The following is a 20,553-nucleotide window of genomic DNA, read 5'->3' as shown; positions in this document are numbered from 1 at the left end:
CTTTTTCTTTTTGGCCCTACGTCTTTCCTTCAGGTCCCTCTCCACTTGATGCTACGTCTACCTGCTCCTTTAACTCTCTCTTCTTACCCCCTTTGAAGTCAGCTTCTACCTGCTGGTTGGTGCTTCCACTAAAGTACATAGCAGTGTTGTAGTCCTTTTAATACGCCTTTGGTACCGTGTTTCCCCGAAAATAAGACCTACCCATAAAATAAGCCCTAGTGGGATTTCTAAGCACGTGCGCAATAGAAGCCCTACCCCGAAAATCAGCCCCAGTGATGGGTGTGGCTATGAAAATCAGCCCCAGTGATGGGCGTGGCTATGAAAATCTGCCCCAGTGATGGGCGTGTCTATGAAAATCAGCCCCAGTGATGGGCGTGGCTATGAAAATCTGCCCCAGTGATGGGCGTGTCTATGAAAATCAGCCCTAGTGATGGGCGTGTCTATGAAAATCTGCCCCAGTGATGGGCGTGTCTATGAAAATCTGCCCCAGTGATGGGCGTGTCTATGAAAATCAGCCCCAGTGATGGGCGTGTCTATGAAAATCAGCCCCAGTGATGGCCTGGCTATGAAAATCAGCCCCAGTGATGGGCGTGGCTATGAAAATCAGCCCTAGTGATGGGCATGGCTGTGCAGTGCATCTGCACGACCCATGCATGTCGACCATGCATGTTGTTGCGGAGCGGGAAAGAACACGAGCAGCCCCATGAGAGCTCTAGTGCTCGACAGGAGAGATCGGGGCCGGTGGCTCTAAAGGAAACAGAGTCGCAAGACATTCAGGATGGGATTCGGGGTCTGGAGAGTGAGGATGATGTTCCAGAAGAAGACGACTTCACTCTATTTGAATCATTGTAGATGGTTGTACCGTACTTAAAAAAAAGAACACATCTCCTTAAAATAAGCCCTAGGGTGTCTTCTTGAGTAAAAATAAATATAAGACCCTGTCTTATTTTTGGGGGAAACATGGTAGTTTTACAGTATAATATACATTTACCTTTAAAAATCAATGTTCATTATTTTATCTACCTTCAAAACAATACTTTAAAAATTCTCATTTATTTTTGGTCGTATGTAGTTGTGATGGTTGTTCTAATCTAAGTTAGCTCCTCTCAAAGCATCACTATTTTGGGAAGAGGGTGTTTTATTACATTTTCTTTTAAAGAGGTCACCTTAAGAGGAATTTCTTTGAAGTGGATAGTCCAGTTTGAAAAAAAAATAGTTATACAGGTTATGGAACAGTATCTGCTGAGTCTCAGTGCAATTTTCTGAGGTTTAATTAATATTCTAAATTAGTGTCTAGAATGCTTTATGAGTGGGTTGAAAAGAAGAGACCATGGAAATCTTGGTTGGTACAAGGATTTATGGTTGCGTTAGACACTGGGAGTTTATTACTGCCGCTGTATCTGAGCTGGATGCTTTCGGAAGCAAGATTTCTGGCCAAAGGCTACATCACATACCCTGGCGAATACGCTTCCTTAATTTTGTCTCTTGATGCTTCAGTCCAAATGAATCCAAATTAATTGCCTTTTTATTGATTTTATTCGTTTGGCTTAGCAGGGTCATCAGAAAGGGATCATTTTTATTTTTATCTTCATTTTGAGATGTGTCTCAAGGCCACTTGTGAAATAAAAGGCACGAGATGAGTGGTGTTCAAGATACCATTCTGAGGTCTTGAGTAGTAAACAGGGATTTAGAGAAAAGCTGCAGAAAGAGCAAAGATGGGCTCACCCTGCCGTGTCCTCCTTAAGGACAGTCACAAATTGACAACAGCACTGGTTTAGCTTCTGATTCTCCGCCTCCTCCTAAAATATATGTGAACAAATTTGGTGTCTCAGACTGCTTGGGCTTATCCAAACTTCCTCAGGCTTTCTCGGTTTTCTTCCTCTTAGCCTTACTGAAGCCCAGTTGGGAAAAGTAGATGAAAAATAATAAGTGGAGGTTTTAAAGCATCATGCACAGTTAGCGAATATTAGAGAAGGCTCTACGAGCAAAAGTAGGTGGGATAAGAGGCAAGAACGTGAGTGTGCCCCCAGCACTCCAAGGAAGCTGGGGTGAAGGGGAAAAGAAAGTTCTGGATGGTAGGTGGGAGACCACAGAGGCCGGAGAAGACTCACCTTGCTGTTCTAAAGGGATGAAGTGATGAAAACAAAAGAGTGCTCACTCGGGAAGGAGAACATGCTTCTAGATGAGATTTTGAGAGAGAGAGAATGAATGAATTAGGAGGTCAATTCCCAGAAACTAACAATATTTCTTCCCTTTTTTTTAATTTTTATTTTTTGAAGTGAAAGCTACACAGCCAATTATTTTATATAAAAACTCGATAAAGTTCATGACTAGTTATCATGAGAAACATTTCATCTAGGAGTGATTTCTAAGGCAGCATCTTGAGTTTCCATAAGAACAGAACCACCTGTCTCAGAAGGGATTTCAATAAGAGGGCCAGAATCCTCTACGTTCCAAGTGCAGTGGCTTCTCCTGTTTGTAGCTCAGGTTTGAACTGTCTTTCATGTGGATGCCTTGCTCTTCCAACTGCAAAGGTTTATCTGGGGCTGGAGTTACCACTTCTCCATCTTGGTTTCCATGCAGAAAGCTACAAATCATGTTGGGTCTATAGGAGAAGTCATTATCCTTGATTGGCAGCCATTCCACCCCACCTGTGTTTTCTTCTCCTTCCTTCCTTTTCTGTCAGAAGAGTTCTTGTCATGCTGAGCTGCTTCATTGTATGGCATTTATATCTTAGTACTGTTTTATTATTGCCTTCTGCATCCACATGTTCAACATGTTCTTCAAATATTAACACAAGTACCAAGAGTATCTTCATAAACCCCTAGGAAAGACATAGCTGTCCACTTGCAGAATGGGCCTCTCAGTGTCAATTCCCAACACCTTGCATTTATTTTCGCATTTTGAGAGAAAGTCTTGAGTCAGTAATTCCTGACAATTCCACCAGAGCCAGTTGCTCCTCTTCTTCTTCCTCTTCTCTGTCCTCTGGACTCCTCTCCTGGGTTGCCACCATGGCCCGCGACTTCCCAATGCCTCCTGGCCACTAGCCACGCCCGCCCGGAGCCTCCCGTCTTGAGTCCTTCCCTTTTCTTTCTTTTGTAAGTAAAGCAATTAGGAAGTGACACGTTTCCCCTTTACTTCAAACCAAGGTAGAAGGTGAAGGACAGTATCAGGGTATTTAAGCAGAGGTATTTAAGATAGTGTCATCTGACTCTGTGACCCTCTAGTTAGCATCTCGGTTGTTACAGAGTGTGGCTCAGGTGGGCGTCCTCAGAAGCAGATCCTGAGATGAGGATTTGTGTGTTGACTGTGAAGTGTTCCCAGGGAGATCTACCATGTTTCCCCGAAAATAAGACCTCCCCATAAAATAAGCCCCAGCAGGATGTCTAAGCACGTGAACAATAGAAGCCCTACCCTGAAAATCAACCCTAGTGATGGGCGTGGCTATGAAAATCAGCCCTAGTGATGGGCGTGGCTATGAAAAATCAGCCCTAGTGATGGGCGTGGCTATGAAAATCAGCCCTAGTGATGGGCGTGGCTATGAAAATCAGCCCTAGTGATGGGCGTGGCTATGAAAATCAGCCCTAGTGATGGGCGTGGCTATGAAAATCAGCCCTAGTGATGGGCGTGGCTATGAAAATCAGTCCTAGTGATGGGCGTGGTTGTGAAAACCAGCCCCAGTGATGGGCGTGGCTATGAAAAATCAGCCCTAGTGATGGGCGTGGCTATGAAAATCAGCCCTGGTGATGGGCGTGGCCATGAAAATCAGCCCTAGTGATGGGCGTGGCTATGAAAATCAGCCCTAGTGATGGGCGTGGCTGTGCAGCGCATCTGCACAACCCATGCGTGTCGTCTGGGAGCGGGAAAGAACATGAGCAGCCCTTCTCATCCGCCCCGTGAGAGCTCTAGTGCTCGACAGGAGAGATCGGGGCCGGTGGCTCTAAAAGAAACGTTGGAGGAAGTGCGGTATTCCCAGTGGGGAGAGGTGAAGGATGCGGCTAAACATCCTGCAGATCCCGCCATGCACTGGACAGCTCCCCCCTCTGGCCCCAGTAAATGGTTATCTGGCCCAAAATGTCAACAGTGCTGAGGTCCGGAAACCCTGGTCTACACGTCAGTCCTTGGTTCCGGGGTTCTGTCATTATGTGCACGTGGGGTTGCCCGAAATGTTTCCTCTGGTGGTTTGAGGGCAGCAGGTGCTGGCTGTTTGCGGAGGAAATCCACCTAGAATCTGTGAGCATGGAGATGGTAACGGAGTCTGAGGGAGTGTGGGCGAACACAGACAGAATCCTGCAATGCACTCGTGCATTTATTTAGATGCAATGGCTCTGTCATTTCCAGTCTCACAGCCTTCTGTATCTCAATAGTCCTGTGGGTTAATATCAGTTGGGACTACAAACACTTTGTTGATCTATTTCTTTCTGTGCCTGGGAGTCTAAAACACAAAGCGGTCTCATCTGGTTGGACACCTACCTTGAACTACCTCCCTCCATGCCAGGGTGAAATGTTTTTTGACATTCTCTTTCCGACTTAAATAATGAGCTGCATTTTCACTCATCTTTTGCTCTGAGGCCAGGGCTAATATCTCCTGAAAGGATTCTAAATTGATAACTCAGTAGCTTTCTAAGGTCATTTAAATTCCTAATGAAAAGTCACTCAAGGCCATAGTACAAAATAAGTACATTGTTATTGATCATGCAATAAGGTATTAGGCTAATTTAATAAGGCTTCTCCCTGAGATGTACTTAATTCACCAGTATTGTCATTTCTCAGCCATCACAGGTCCTGCTGGTTTTTCAGGGCCTAGAAATCGTCATCTCTGATTTGCCCTGCGCCGTGCTGCCACCTGCACGTTCTAGGGTGCCTTGTCCCCGTGAAAGTTCTTCTCCCTGTCGGCAAAGTACAGCGACAGAAGAAGGATTCATTACTCTCGAAATGACCCTGTCCACGATATTCTCTTTTTATCTCCTTAATCAGCAAAGTGGTACTCTGAGGACTGGCAGGTTCACTGCCCAGAGACACGTTTATTACCGAGACACAAGCTGAATAATTGTGTATTTACCAACTGCAATTTAACCTCGCAACTTGGCTGTCTACACAGCAAGGTGAGCAGTCAGACCAAACCGCTGTTCTCCCTGCAGCTCATCAATAGCCATTCTTTCTCAACCCAGGCTACCATTCTCCTTGCCGCTCTTGCATGCACGCATTGGTTTGCTTTATCGTGCGGTCTGTGTCTTCCCAAAGAAAAAGCTGTTGCCGCCTTGGTCCAAGCTTTAAGTCTTAATGGAAAATAGGGCAAAGGAAGGAAGCATTTTCTTGTTCCCTCCCAGGAAAATGCAGGTCAGTGTGCAAAGCAAGAAGGGATTTATTTGTTTCTTTTTAGAGAAGAGATGATGGCTGACCACATGCTCCAGGTCAGTATTTCGTTCCTGTCATAGGAGACTGATGCTAAAAATTATGGTCAAAACCTGATATTAAAAAATGTATTATGTGCTTGACCTAGCAGTTCCTAAGGACATAATAGAAGTGTGCAAAGACGTTTGTGTAGGTGGATTTATTACAGTATTACTTTCAATTGAAAAAATTTAAATAACCAAAATGTCCATTAATACATAATTATGGTAAACTCACACAGTGAAATGAAATGTACCTGTTAAAAGGATAAGGTAAATCCGTTGATATTGACATGGAGAGGTGTCTATGATATAGTAAATGAAAAAAGAGTTTTTAAAAAATGGGAAGGATCTATGTGTCTTTACAATGAGTGAGATTCACTATTATTGTTAAAGGAAAAGAGCAAGTTGCAAACTAATACGTACAACATAATCCTCTATTGTAAAAATATGCATATATAATATATGTCTCTATCTCCCTAAGTCTAGTGTGTGTGTCTAGCTATGTCTGTATAGGAAAGTTTCATAAGATCTGATGCCAAAGTTTTTAAAAGGGTTACTCAGAATTTAGAAGTGAAGGGAAGATTATGGGTATGATTATGGGTGATAATATTTTATTGTACTTTTATACATACATACATATATACATATTGCCTAAGCCAGGCGGTACATACAAAAACAACTAAAATTATTTTTTGGACAATATTTGCCAGTAGAAAAATCAGGTGTTGAATATATAAATTAGCTGTGTAAATTGGATTTTTCACTAAAATTTTTTTGAGCATATACGAGTGATAAAAAATATATTAGGAGGATGGAAACAGGAATTCAATAAACACTGCTTGTGTTCCCCCAGTCCCTGAACTTTGTATCCCGAATCCCTTACCCCTGATGCGGTAGTATTTGGAGATGGGGCCTTGGGGAGGTAGGTAGGTTTGGGCAAGGTCACGAGGATGGGGCCCTCACAACGGGGTTAGTGTCCTTGTAGGAAGAGACACCTACAGAAATATACAAAATGCTTTTCACGAATGTTATTTCATCCTCAGAACTTTTCTGTGAGAAAAGCTAATGTTATGTATATATTTTTTACAGATGAATAAGCTGAGGCTCAGAATCTTCATGTAAATTACCAAGGGTAGCACTGCTAGTAAGAAATACAGAACTTAAACTTGGAAATTCAACCTCAAAATACACAATGATTCCGCTGAATGCTGTTTCAACGTGCCAGAGAGAGATGGGTGACAAAGTATTGAAGGAGGATCACGCCAGTTTGATTAATTCCAGGGATAAATTGTGTTATCAGAGAAAGAGATGCCCTCTGTCTTTCTGTCCTGTCATCCCTAGGATGTTGGCTTTGCCCTTAGCGATCTCTTCCCAAGGTCACAAGACCATGGTCAAAACCCCTAGGCATCATAGGCCAACATGAACATGTCCATGCTTCATAATTATTTTTAGAAATGAAGAAACTTACCCCGGAAGCCTGCCCCAACATTGATGACCAACAAGGGCTACCAAATTTCGAGAACTTATTTTACTGGTCAGATTTTCCCTTAGGCTGTGGATGGAATTCCCATCTTCGCAGGGTGGACACCTGAATAAAATTGAGTTTCTATTAGCCAAAAAGCAGAGAGAAACGGCAATTAATCAAGGCATATGTAGTCTGCTACATATGCCCTAATCCAATATGCATTGACATAAAAATATATGTGCTTGCATATCGTACGAAGACATTCATATAATTAGATTTAATAAAGAAAGCCTATGCTCTCGCAGAAAAATCATACCAGCTGCGCAATGTATAATTTTAAAAGTACAGTATAAGGGTTTCTTTTTATAGCTTTTATACTTCAACCCAAATGGAGGAATTTGCTAGAGAACATGTATCTCCACCACTTTGAGAAATAATACTACAATTTCTTTGTGTCACTTAACTGTTTCAGAGGTTAACCTTTTGCTCCACCCCAAAACAAGCGAGCCATTCATCTTCCAATAATACAAATGGTTTTCTCTTTGTTTCCTTTTTAAAAATGTATTTAAGGAAAACTTGGGAGAAGTCTCATCCATCCCCCTTGCAATGTGTAGGATTCCCCTTGGTGAACCTATGGTGTTGACTTTTAAGATAAGAGCTCTTAAGGATTTTTAAGCCATCAAGCCATATTCATCCGAACAAATAAATGAGAGATTGCTGTACGCTTCCCAGACAGGATACATTGGGTGACCTATCTTTTCCGTGACCTACAAGGCTTTCGGAGAAGAGCTTCCAGAGTTTTATTGGCAATGCCACTATTAGGCGGACTTCCCTCTCTCTTCCAAGCTCTTTGGGGGTCAGCTGTAAAGCAAGCATTAAGTGAATGGCTAATGGAATTAAGGGTATAATAATAGAAGGATATAGTGAGACAATTGTATTAACAAGAAATAAATCACGTTGAATGTAAGGTAAGTGTTTTTTAATTGATTGATGGGAAGGGTGCTCCACAGGTTTTGTTGGGGACTAACAGCCATTTACCTCTTCATCTATAGCAAAAAGCCAAAATGTAGAAAAAAAAAAAAAAGGATAAGAAAATTATGCAGCAGGAAGATAAATTATTCAGAGAGGATGGCCATTTTGTGCTGACATCACTAATGTGAGAAGGCTTTAAATCTTTGACATTAGCTTCGTTCCTCAGGGGCCGTGGGGGCTGAAATAACATTTTGCACCAGGGATAAAAACTGCAATGCACCTACGGCCGTTCCCTGTGCCATGAACAGCTTCCACGGTGCCTTGAAGACACAGCAGAAACTCTGCTTTCCAAGTTGCAGCACGCCTCACCCTTTGAAAGCTAGTGACTCTGCCCGATAGCTTTCATCCAGTTGGCAAAGCTTATGTGCACTCATGTCGTGTACACAGAGAGCTACAGAGAAGACATTTTCAAGTGCTTTTGGATGTAGGAAAACTCGATGCTGAATTTCATAACCAATTTTGTTTTTATTATACTTTCCCAGAGTTACCAAGTTCCCCTCCTTGAATTTGCTTCCTCTTAATAACCTACCATAATCTTTTTCTGCAGCTGTGCTTACTACTCAGTTATGGGCATAGCCCACTGTAGACTAGCAGTACTCTAGAGATTCCTTATCGTAAGATTCAAATATGAAGGGGAGTGGGTTGATCCAGTATACGTGTAAGAGAGAGGCCAAGATTCTCGACACAGCTGCTTCAGGACTTACTTCAGATCTTCCTCCCACCTCCTCTGCCTCCTACTCCATTATTTTTCTGCTGCCTCTGGTTATTTTATTAACTAGGTTTATAAACTTAGCATCCAAGAACCTTTTTTCATTATATTGCCACCATCACATGAACATACCAACAAAGAAACCCAGCTTTTATCAAAATCTCCAAACCTTCCCAGGTTTTCTTTTTCAGAAGTAGATTTATGTTTGTAAATTATTCAGTTGTCTTTTCTTCTTTTATTTTTTTTTCTAGTGTTGGAAGGGAATGGGGCTGACAATTATTACCCCTCTGCTATGAGCCAGATGCCATGCTAAGCATTTTACAAACAATATTTAAAATGAATCCTTCACAACCATTATTCGCAGTAAATATTATTATGCTCATTTCGCAGATAAGGAAGTCAGGGTTTAGAGGGATTATGTACTTTGTCCAAGTTCGGATTGCTAATTAGAGGTCAGAGGTAGGCTTTGAGACCAGGAATGTGTAGATTGCAAAGTTAGCACTCTTTCCATCATGTCAGACTGTGTCGATGTTGTTTTGAGGTATCACGAACTGTTATAGTGGAGTGCAACATCTGACTAAACATGTGAGATTCTTCTAGATCTAATAAGTGATACAGATTGGGTTCTCTAAAACAGATGCTGAGAAGGAGCTTGGGGTATAAGATACTTATTAGGGTAAAAGGAAAAGAGAGGAAGGAAAATGCAGTGCTAGCCCAAATATGCCTTGGCCAAGTCGGTGAGGAGCTCTGGTTCAAGCATCCCACCTGAGTGTCCTGCAATGAGCTGGCATACGTGGGCCTTTGTACTCTCACCTTGCCCAGTCAGGTTGCCCTAGGAAGGGTGTGACTCCCTGCAAAGAGGCTTGAAAGCTCCAGGGAGGAACTGAGCCAGGAGGCAGCAAGTTCTTCCTTGAAAGGGGTATCTGGATAGCACATCTCTATGTCTATCATACAAATAACCTCTTGGTTTCTATAACAAGTGGCACAAAATGGACTATTATTAAATGGTTTCTTTTGGTGCCATTTTTTATTGTATAATCCAGTAGCTAAGGGAAATGTGACATTGAACTTGGATAAAAAACTCAATCCCAGATTCTTTGCAATAAGAAGACTGCACTCTGCATATTGCCTTATTTTTTCCTAAAAGAATTGGGCAAATTTATTGTGAATTTGTGTTGAAAGACCAATGACTGCTCCAGTGATCCCTCCTGATGTTTATTTACTTCCATTGCAAAGATCAAGCATGCCAAATTTACTTTTCCATATTTTTTTTACTTATAGCCTTTAACCTTCCATATTTGTTGAATATTCAAGCCTCCTCTTGGTTGAATCAGTTCTCTCTGTCTTACATATTTACTTATCTCAAAACTAGCAAATAGTTTTTGCTCAATTGATTTCTATTTCTATTACAAGTTTAGCCAGAAAGAATATTGATTTAAAATACTTAGTGTGCTCTCTCTAAATACTTTTTATATTGTAATGGTCTCTTTATCTTTTGTGTTATCTACTACCGTTCTTTTCTTTGTGGTTGTCATGAGGCTTCCATGAAGTATAATATAGTTATAACAGTCTATTTTAAGCTGGTAACAATTTAACTTTGACTATACACAAACTCTACACTTTAGCTTCTCCTCCTCCCACATTTTTGTGTATTTGATGTCACAATTTACATCTTTTAGCTATTTTGTATTCATTAACAAATTATTGTGGCTATTACTTATTTTTAATACTTTTTCTTTTAACTTTTATTCTAGAGTTAACAGTAATTTATGTATCACCATTACAATATCAGAGTATTCTGAACTTAACTATATTCTTATTTTTATAGTGAGTTTTTACACTTTCATATGCTTTTATGTTGTTAGTGTTTTTTTCATTTCTACTTAAAGAACTCCTATCAGTATTTCTTGTAAGACAAGTCTAGTGTTGATGCATTGTTACAGCTTTTATTTGTCTGGGAAACTCTTTATCTTCCATCATTTTTGAAGGACAGATTTACTGGGTACAGTATTCTTGGATGCCAATTTTTTTTTTCTTTCAGCACTTTGAATATTACACCCCATTCTCTCCTGACCTGCAATATTTCTGTTGAGAAATCTTCTAGTAGTCTCATAGAGGTTCTCTTGTATGTGACAAGCCACTTTGGCTGCTTTCAAAATTCTCTTTGTCTTCGACTTAAGAGAATTGGATTACAGTTTGTCTCAGAAGATAGGTCTGGATGTCCATATCTTACCATAGATTTGGGAATTTTTCTGTCATTATTTCTGTAAGTAAGCTTTCTCCTCCCCTTTGTTGTTCTTTGCTTTATCTGGGACTCCCACAACACAAAAATTGGTTCTCTCTACAAGTCCTGTAGGCTTTCATCACTCTTCTGCAATCTTTTTTCTTTCTGTTCCTGGGAGTGGATAATTTATAATGACTTGTCTTTGAGTTTATTGATTGTTTCTCTTGCTTGATCAAGTCAATCTGCTATTGAAGTTCTCTGTGAAATTTTTCAGCTCAGTCATTTCAGTTCAGTCAGCTCCAGAATTTCTGTTTGGTTTTTTTAAAAAAATATTTCCATCTCTTTGTTGAGGTTCTCATTTTGTTCATATATTATTTTCCTGATTTTATTTAGTTTTCTGTCTGTACTTTCTTGCTGCTCCCTGGGCTTTAAAATGATTGTTTCGAATCCTTTTCAGGTAGTTTGTAGGTCTCCATTTTTTTAGGGTCAGTTACTGGTGCTATTTTTCCTCCTTTGCTAGTGTCATGTTTCCATGATTATTTGTGATCCGTGTGGCCTTGCATTGGTCCTTGCACATTTGAAGACATAGAAACCTCTTCCATTCTTTGCAGACTGGCCTCAGCAGAGAAAGCCCTTCTTTAGTCTGGTGGGGGCTGTGCGTGGGGTTCCTGCTGGAGTACTCGGGTGGTCTGGTCTGGTATCTGAGTCCGTGGGGGCAGACCTGGAACCTGAATTCATAGGTGTGGGTCTGATGCCAGGTCTGCACGTTCAGGCCTGGAGCACGGGTCCTCAGGGGTGCACTTGGTGCTGAGGCAGCTTGGAGCCTGAGTTGACACCGGCAGGTCTGGGGCTTGGGTATGAGGGGGCTGGCCTAGAGTCTAGGTCCATGGGGGTGGGCTAAAAACCTGAGTCCACAGGATCTGGTCCAATGCTGCTGGGGTCTACTGGGGTCAGCCTGGACCCCGTGTCTGCTGTAGCCTAGGTCTGTGTCTGGCCTTGAACCTGGGGCTGTGGGGACTGACCTGGTGTTTGTGTAGGGCTGGAGCTTGGGGTCTGTGAAAGCTGGCCTGCAGCTTGGGGTCTGCAGGTGCTAGTTTAATACCTGGTGCTGCGAGGGCTTGCTTGCCACTGGTGTGGGCAGGGAGCCTGGGTTCCCAGAGGCCTTGCCTCATGCTGGGGCCATGGGTGCTGCCCTGGGTGTGAGGTAGGTCTGGAGCCTGGGTCTGTGGGGGCTGGCTTTGTATCGTGGTGGTCCTGCAGCCTGTGGGTTATGTAGGTAAAATATATAGATGATATTACAGTGGTAGGATATTTAAACAGGAGACTCACTCAATAAAGGGTACACTAATCACAGTTATTAAAGGACTACATCCCATTTCCCCTACCATTCAGTAGGGGAGGATCCATTTTGGGACAGTAACTGATAAACCTCTAGAGATTCCACAGTTCCAGTTACAGAAAGAACCTTGGCCACAGGGGGCATCTGGTACATATTTATTTCTTCACCGATTCTAAGAGGAGGAAAAGAACAGGATATTGTTCATCTCGAGTTTATGTAAAAAAATCAATTTTTTAATTTTAATAATCAAATTATGGGAGGTCCTTATTCTTTTATTTCTCCTATAATTTTCTAGCATATTGATCTTTGCTTAGCTTAACCAGAACACTTAGACACAGAATAATTAAACTGATCATCTAAGAATATGGGTGTACTCTATTTAATGTTAATTTTTAAACTTGAATTTAAATTACCAAAGCCCAGGCCGGGCGTGGTGGCTCACGCCTGTAATCCTAGCACTCTGGGAGGCCGAGGCGGGTGGATTGCTTGAGGTCAGGAGTTCGAAACCAGCCTGAGCGAGACCCTGTCTCTACTATAAATAGAAAGAAATTAATTGGCCAACTAATATATATAGAAAAAATTAGCCGGGCATGGTGGCACATGCCTGTAGTCTCAGGTACTTGGGAGGCTGAGGCAGGAGGATTGCTTGAGCCCGGGAGTTGGAGGTTGCTGTGAGCGAGGCTGACGCCATGGCACTCACTCTAGCCTGGGCAACAAAGCAAGACTCTGTCTCCAAAAAAAGAAAAGATAAATTACCAAAGACCAAATCCAGGTAGCATAAAGTAATTTATTCCATTGACAACTATGTGTTTGATTTCTTCCATGTACTGAATATCATAAAACTTTCTATGCAAATGTTAAAATACAGGTAGGTAATTTAAAAAATTATCAGAGCAAATTCACTATTGACAATAAAACTAAAGCCATTTTATCACTTATTTTTAAAGAATTAATATCCTGAATAGTGACAAAAATTGAAATTGGTGACTTCACTGATGAATATTGGTTTTTCTGGCATATAATAAAAAGACATTGTATTCACTTTTAACAATGCATGTATAAAATATTTTAATAACTTTTTATGATTGATTTCTTCAGAGATCTAAATGAGCTAGGTAAGAAATTTGGATCTAAAAGTAAAAACAAACAAACCTTGTTGTAAACTTTTCTTATATGTAAATAACCAATGTTTAGTTCTGTTGCACCACCTGGTCTCATGCTGAATCTCCAACATTCTGTTCTCAAAAATTGACTTTTTTTTTTTTTTTGAGACAGAGTCTCACTTTGTTGCCCAGGCTAGAGTAAGTGCCATGGCATCAGCCTTGCTCACAGCAACCTCCAACTCCTGGGCTCAAGCCATCTTCCTGCCTCAGCCTCCCGAGTAGCTGGGACTACAGGCATGCGCCACTGTGCCCGGCTCATTTGTTCTCTATATATTTTTAGTTGGCCAGTTAATATCTTTCTATTTATAGTAGAGACGGAGTCTCACTCTTGCTCAGGCTGGTTTCGAACTCCTGACCTCGAGCAGTCCTCCCGCCTTGGCTTCCCAGAGTGCTAGGATTACAGGCGTGAGCCACCGCGCCCGGCCAAAAATTGACTTTTGACTGTCCAAATAATAAGTAACATTGCTGAGTACTTACTATATATCAGTTATGTTTCTAAGTTTTTTTTTTTAAATCATTTAAATTCACAGCAACACTATTGGTATTTTACAGATGAGGAAATAGAAGCACAGAGGCTATCGGAAACTTGCAGGGGGTTATGTAGGTACCCGGGGGCAGGGCTGAAACTCTGGCCCTAGGTGGTAGGCTGGCTGTACAGGCTGTGGTTTGCACAACCTCTGTAAAGTTAGGTGCTGACCGTTAGCCCAAATTCAGGGAACTTGTCCATACTGTGTGAATCCCCTTTAGTGACATCTGACATCTGTGTGCAGAAAAGAAGCAGAACTCCCTTTGCGCTGGGCCAGTCCTTGACCTCCTCTGTATCTGCCAGCATCCCAAGGGCTTGGATTCCAAGGTGGTTTATTCTTAAAGTGAGCTGCCGTTGCTTCCCTCTTTAGCCAGCTTTGCACCTCAGCCTGCCCCCCATGAAACTGCCTTTTTTCTTCTTGGGGCTCTGTGGGTGATGAACTGCTCGACTTCGATGGAGACAGCTGTTTGCTGCTGACCAAATGGCTGAATGCCTAGAGAAAACCTATTTGCTGCTGTGCTAAATTGGTCCTTTCCTCCTTCCTTTGTTTTATTCCTATGAAACTGAGAGCCATTGGGGTGGCGGCGCAGTGGGGATGGCAGGGCGTGGGGGGGACGTTGCCCGCCTTGGCCTTGTCACTAATGGCCCTGCTACTTGACGCGGCCATCAGCTCCTTCCTGCTGCTCTCCCAGCAAAGCTGCGGGCCCTGGAGTTTGGGGCTGAGAGAAGGGTGCGGAACGAGGCTCCATGCTGGGGGTGAAGGTGGATTAAGCTCTGAGTGGTGTGCACGCAGGGGGTTTAAATGGTGCCAGTTTGGGCCGGATTTGTCCTGGAGGTCTGCTTCCCTCGCGCCCAGTATGTGTGACCGCACGTGGGAGCTCCCTGCTTTTTCAGTTCATGCATGGTGGCCCGTTCACCCTGCCTCCCCGAACCCTTCGTCTTCCTGCGTTCAACCCGGTGGGTAGGGGAAATCGCTTGGCTATCTTTCGACTCAAAAGGTACTATAACATCCAGTGACACTCTACAAAAAAGGACACCTGCACTCGAATGTTTATAGCAGCACAATTCACAATTGCAAGGCTGTGGAAACAGCCCAAGTGCCCATCAATCCAAGAATGGATTAATAAAATGTGGTCTATGTACACCATGGAGTACTATTCAGCTCTAAGAAACAACGGTGACATAGCACATCTTATATTTTCCTGGTTAGAGCTGGAACCCATACTATTAAGTGAAGTATCCCAAGAATGGAAAAACAAGCACCACATATACTCACCAGCAAATTGGTATTAACTGAGCAGCACCTAAGTGGACACATAGGTACTACAGTAATAGGGTATTGGGCAAGGGGGAGGGGGGCAGGTATATACATACATAAGGAGTGAGATGTGCACCATCTGGGGGATGGTCATGCTGGAGACTCAGACTTGTGGGGGGAGGGGGGGAAATGGGCATTTATTGAAACCTTAAAATCTGTACCCCCATAATATGCCGAAATAAAAAAAAAAAAAGGTACTATAGCGACTTAAGTCATCATCATTCTCAAGGTTTAAGACAACCTCTCTGTCACCATGCTGCGTAAAAGGTGTTCAGGTTCCCAGCGTGGCATTGCTGTCACCACCCAGCGCCGTGTCCACGTGAAAAAAAAAAACACATCAGGGACGGTTCAGCTCGAGGTGCCCTATCTCAGCCCTGCTTGCTTGATGACTGTCACGTGGAGATTTCCTCACTCCATAAACAGAAATCTGTTTATTTCAGTTTTCTGGGCGACAGAGAATTCTGGATTATCTATTGCTCCACATCTCCCCGTGGCAAGTCAAAAGCACATGGAATCCAAAATAATCTTTCTGGTACTATCACTGATATTTATGCAGTTCTGGGTAAAAATGTTGGGAGCTGACACCCACAGATGTTTTTGGTCCTGGGCGTGTGGTGTAGGCAGAAATTGATTATTTTCTCATGAAACACAGTGTTAAGATTTTTGTTCCATTTGCACCCAGAAGGCGGGAGAAGCTGCAGAAATGTAGCAAAGGCTCCTGGGAGATGAATGTAGGGACACAGAACTCTTGCCCTCTTCATTTATTCCATTCACAGCAGTAGATTCTTCATAGACCCTCAGGATGGGGATGAGACTGGAGCTATGGTTAAGAGATAAATAGTGTTTTTATGAGGAAAGGTCAAGGAATAGAGAGAAGGAAAAAAAATCAGGAATTAATTTTTTGTTTTTACTATATGAATCATTTTATGAGAGAATTTAAGCCTGAAAAATTGCAACAGGTGAATTAAATAGAAATGGCATTTATTCATTTATTCAATGAGCATTTATTGAATGCCCCACTGTGTGCCGGCGCTGGAGTTGATTAAAAGATTCAGTCTTTCACCTTAAGGAATATGTTCTCTGAATAGATGAACTTCAAATGGATAGCAAACAATTAGCACCCTGCATTCCTCTCTTCTCTCTCTCTTTCTCTCTTTTCTTCCCTCCCTCCCTCCCTCCCTCCCTCCCTCCCTCCCTCCCTCCCTCCCTCCCTCCCTTCCTTCCTTCCTTCCTTCCTTCCTTCCTTCCTTCCCTCTTTCTCTCTCTCTTTCTCTCTCTCTCTCTTTCTCTCTGTCCCCCCTCCCTCTCTCTCTCTTTCTTTCTCTCTCTCTCTCCCTCCCTCCTCCTCCCTTTCTTCCTTCCTTCCTTCCTTCCTTCCCTCCCTCCCTTCCCTCCCTCCCTCCCTCCCTTCCCTCCCTCCCTCTCCTTCTTTTCTTCCTTCCTTCCCTTCTTCCCTCCCATCCCTCCCTCCCTCCCTCCCTCCTTTCTCCCTTTCCTTTCTCCTTTCTCCCTCCAGGCAGGACATTGGAAACAAATAGAATCAGGTCTTAGAAGCCTTAACTCCTCTACCTTCAAGCCTCCACCTCCTCACTCTCCTGTGACCTACACCTCTTAGGTGCAAACTTAAAAGGTACTGTTAATGTAAATGTTCCATTTCAAGGTGATGGAGCAGAGGTTCAGTGCTCTGAGTCACTTGTCTCAGGGACCCTTCAGTCCTTCCCTTTCAGGACTCATCCACACTGGCATTAGCCGGAAAGGTGAACATTTCTATCTACTGCTAGGCGTCTGCCATGTTCTACTAGGTATCGCAGGATTTTTGTGTCTTGAAAACTTTGCTTGGCCCTCCTAGTTTGTTTTGCTTTGCTCGTATTTCTAAAAAATCATGACTTTATTCTCTGTGCCTTCCCCTATCACATTTTTATTTTCAACAGGCTACTGTTACCATATATGCGGTTGGCTGATAGCAACAGAAAAGCCAACAGTGGCTTAAAGACATGGGCTGGCTCATTTTATGCAATAAGTTCATGGGTAGGTTGCTCGGGGCTGGTAAGATGCTTCAGTGATACCATCCAGTAGCAAGATTTTTCCATATTTTGCTCTTCCATCCCTTGTATGTATGCTTTTATCCTCTTGCTTGTTGCCTCATAGTTACAAGATGGCTGCTGTGTCTCCAGGCTAAATGTTGCCATTCCAGTCAGAGAGTTGAGGAGGAGGAAAGAAGCCAAGGGCTATATAAACCTAATTTGTCTCCTCATCTTTTCTTTTTTTTTTAAATCAGGAGATACCAAAGCTCTCTTAGAAACCTACGTAACAGACTTAAGCTTGTATCTTATCAATCAGAACTGTCACAGAGTCATTGCAGCAGGCCGGGACATCCGGGGATTGCCGCAGGTGCAGAGTTGCCGAGCCATGGAGGAATGACCGTGCTGTGCTCTTAAATTTACAAGCAGCGTTCGAAATTTCAGAGACAGCCTACGGGGCAAACCAAAAAGGAGGTCGGGGAAGGCAAATCCGAGTTGGTTTAGGGTTAGACCTAAAATGACGTTGGCACATAATGGTGTTCTCTCACCTGGCCAAAAGAGTAATTTCCAAAAAAATAAAAAATAAAAATGAATAATTTTTTGGGAAAAATTGATTGGAAGTTGTCTTAGTTCGGGCTGCTTATAACAGAATAACATGGATTAGGTGGCTTAAACAGCAGACGTTTATTGCTCACTGTTCTGCAGGCTGAGAAGTGCGAGATTAGGGAGGGAGCTGGCAGATCCGGTGTCTGGTGGGGGCTCTCTTCATGGCTTGCAGACGGCCACCACCTCACCCTATCCTCACTCGGCTGAGAAGAGAGAGAGAGAGAGGGAGAGAGAAAAAGAGAGAGAGAAAGAGAGAGAAAAAGAGAGAGAGAAAGAGAGAAAAAGAGAGACACAGAGAGAGAACGAAAGAGAGAGAAAGAGAAAGAGAAAGAGAGAGCAAAAGAAAGAGAGAGAGACAGAAAAAGAGAGCGAAAGAGAGAGAAAGAGAAAGGGAGAAAGAGAGAGAAAGAGAGAGAAAGGGAGAAAGAGAGAGAAAGAGAAAGGGAGAAAGAGAGAGAAAGAGAGAGAAAGAAAGAGAGAGAGAGCAAAAGAAAGGGAGAGAGAGAGAGAGAAAGAAAGAAAGAGAAAGAGAGAAAATACCATCCCCAGGGGTTAGAGTTTCAATGTATGGATTTCAGGGGGATGCAGTTCATAACAGAACTTTTTTTTTTTTTTTTTTAAATAGCAGGTTCTCTTGAAACTAAAAGAACATAAGCAGACATTCTCTAAGTTACATTGTAGATCCCCATGGGAACCAACCAAAAATGAAAGATGAATTTGAGGCAGGTGAGTTTAAAAAAAAATATTTGAGTACCGGTCCTGTTAGACTCACCTGGATTTCTTTATGGCCCTAGACAGAGTCTCGCTTTGTTGCCCAGGCTAGAGTGAGTGCCTTGGCGTCAGCCTCGCTCACAGCAACCTCAGTCTCCTGGGCTCAAGCGATCCTCCTGCCTCAGCCTCCCGAGTGGCTGGGACTACAGGCATGCACCACCACGCCCGGCTCATTTTTTTCTATATATATATTAGTTGGCCAATTAATTTCTTTCTATTTATAGTAGAGACGGGGTGTCGCTCTTGCTCAGGCTGGTTTCGAACTCCTGACCTCGAGCAATCTGCACGCCTTGGCCTCCCAGAGTGCTGGGATGACAGGCGTGAGCCACCGCGCCTGGCCTATAATTTTTTTTTTATCACAAAACTTTCACAGTGCTGTTAATAGTGTCTTCATATCCTTCTCATATCCAAAAGATAATACATTTGCCGATGAAATGAGCTGCCGATTCCTTCAAAATAAGACAAATCACAATAATTTACCTTGAATTGCTAAATGACAAATCAACAAGATTTTCTTGTGTGTTACGTCAGAGGCCTTCGTTATGGAAACATTTTCTCAAAATTCAATTTGTTCTGCTAAGTTTACAAATGGAAGATTTTTTATACCTCGTATAGCCTCTTTTTCTCTTCCTTTGTGTCTGACTTTGCCTTTCTTTGGCCCAAGATGGTGCTTGGGGCTCAGATTAAATATGAGAGTGACATCTTCTTGGGCACTTCAGTCCACCACATCAGAGAACCCCATTACCTTCCTAATCATTGACTAACTACTACTGGTAAGAGAATCTGCAAAACGCTGTTGTTCCAAGCCAAGACCAAAGTACAAGTGAAGCTTCCAGATAACCAGAGCACCCTGCCGTTTCAACCTCCATTTGCAGAGAGATTTCTTTAAAAGTCTGCTGCTCTGTTTCCCACAGAAGGACCAATACGAGGGACGATCACCTGTCTGCTCTTGTGCGGTTCTGGTGCTCGGAGTGACTGCCACGCAGCTCTGTGCCTCCCTGTACTGTTTCCACTCGTGGTTTCCCAGAGGAGGAATTCAGAGAGTCAGTCAATCAGAGTGAGATAATCGAGTCTTCTCTACAACTGGGATAAAATAAATTCCAGGTCTTTGGGCACAGAAGGTAGGGCGAGCCTTTCTTCAGAAGACATGGGTATATAAGACAGCCAGAAAAATGGGTATAGGAGTACTTACCTCTTTTGATGGAGATTAAACAATCTGTCTAAGGCACACAGCACAGTTGGCTACGTAGCAAATGTAAGTTTTGACTGTCATTATTATATGGGGGACCAAAATAAGGGAGATCAACTTTCCTCTGGCGGGGAAGGTTTATTTGAGTAGCTGGCACGTGACCTGGGTCTTGAAGAATGAACAGAGGTTAGCAAAGAGGACCTTGGGGGGAGAGAGAGACGTTCCAGGAAGACAGGGAAGCATGTGCAAAGGCACTGTGGTTCAGTATGGCTGATGCTTAGTCTGCATGTGGAGTTTGGAAAAGAGAGGTGGAAAAGGAGGTTAAGGCGTGGGCCTGTGTAGTAAGCCTCATACCCAGTGCAAAGGAGTTTGAACCTTAAAATCCTGTACACGTAGGGGAGGCTGTGAGTCCTTCCAAATGGGAATCACATGATCCAATCTGTGTTTCTGAAAGCTCACTCTGGAACCATAAAAACAAAGAAATGGAGTGGAATGCTGTGAGCCGGGAAGAAACTTTCAACTAACATCTATTCATTACTTACTAAGTTCTAGGCATTAGAAATAAAAATATGTATAGAGAATTATCTTTTAAAGATCCTAGAACCTGAGGAGGCAGAGATACACACATTGAAATATAGCACAGCTTGGCCGGGCGAGGTGGCTCACGCCTATCATCCTAGCACTCTGGGAGGCCGAGACCGATGGATTGCTCAAGGTCAGGAGTTCGAAACCAGCCTGAGCAAGAGCGAGACCCCGTCTCTACTAAGAAATAGAAATTAATTGGCCAATTAAAA

At 42.9% G+C, this 20,553-nt stretch overlaps 1 long non-coding RNA gene and 1 pseudogene across 2 annotated transcripts in view; one reads left to right on the top strand and one right to left on the bottom strand.

Moving 5' to 3' along the window:
- The window catches only part of LOC105874795 (uncharacterized), a 176,935-nt gene that overhangs the window by 85,188 nt on the left and 71,194 nt on the right, over positions 1-20,553 (top strand). The gene's annotated exons all lie outside the window — the stretch shown is intronic.
- Positions 2,352-3,013, bottom strand: LOC105874803 (general transcription factor 3C polypeptide 6 pseudogene; annotated as a pseudogene).

The sequence above is a fragment of the Microcebus murinus genome, chromosome 29, assembly GCF_040939455.1.
Source record: "Microcebus murinus isolate Inina chromosome 29, M.murinus_Inina_mat1.0, whole genome shotgun sequence".
Lineage (NCBI taxonomy): Eukaryota > Metazoa > Chordata > Mammalia > Primates > Cheirogaleidae > Microcebus > Microcebus murinus.
Note: the sequence above shows the minus strand (reverse complement) of the source record. Positions and strands in the feature narration are given on the sequence as shown.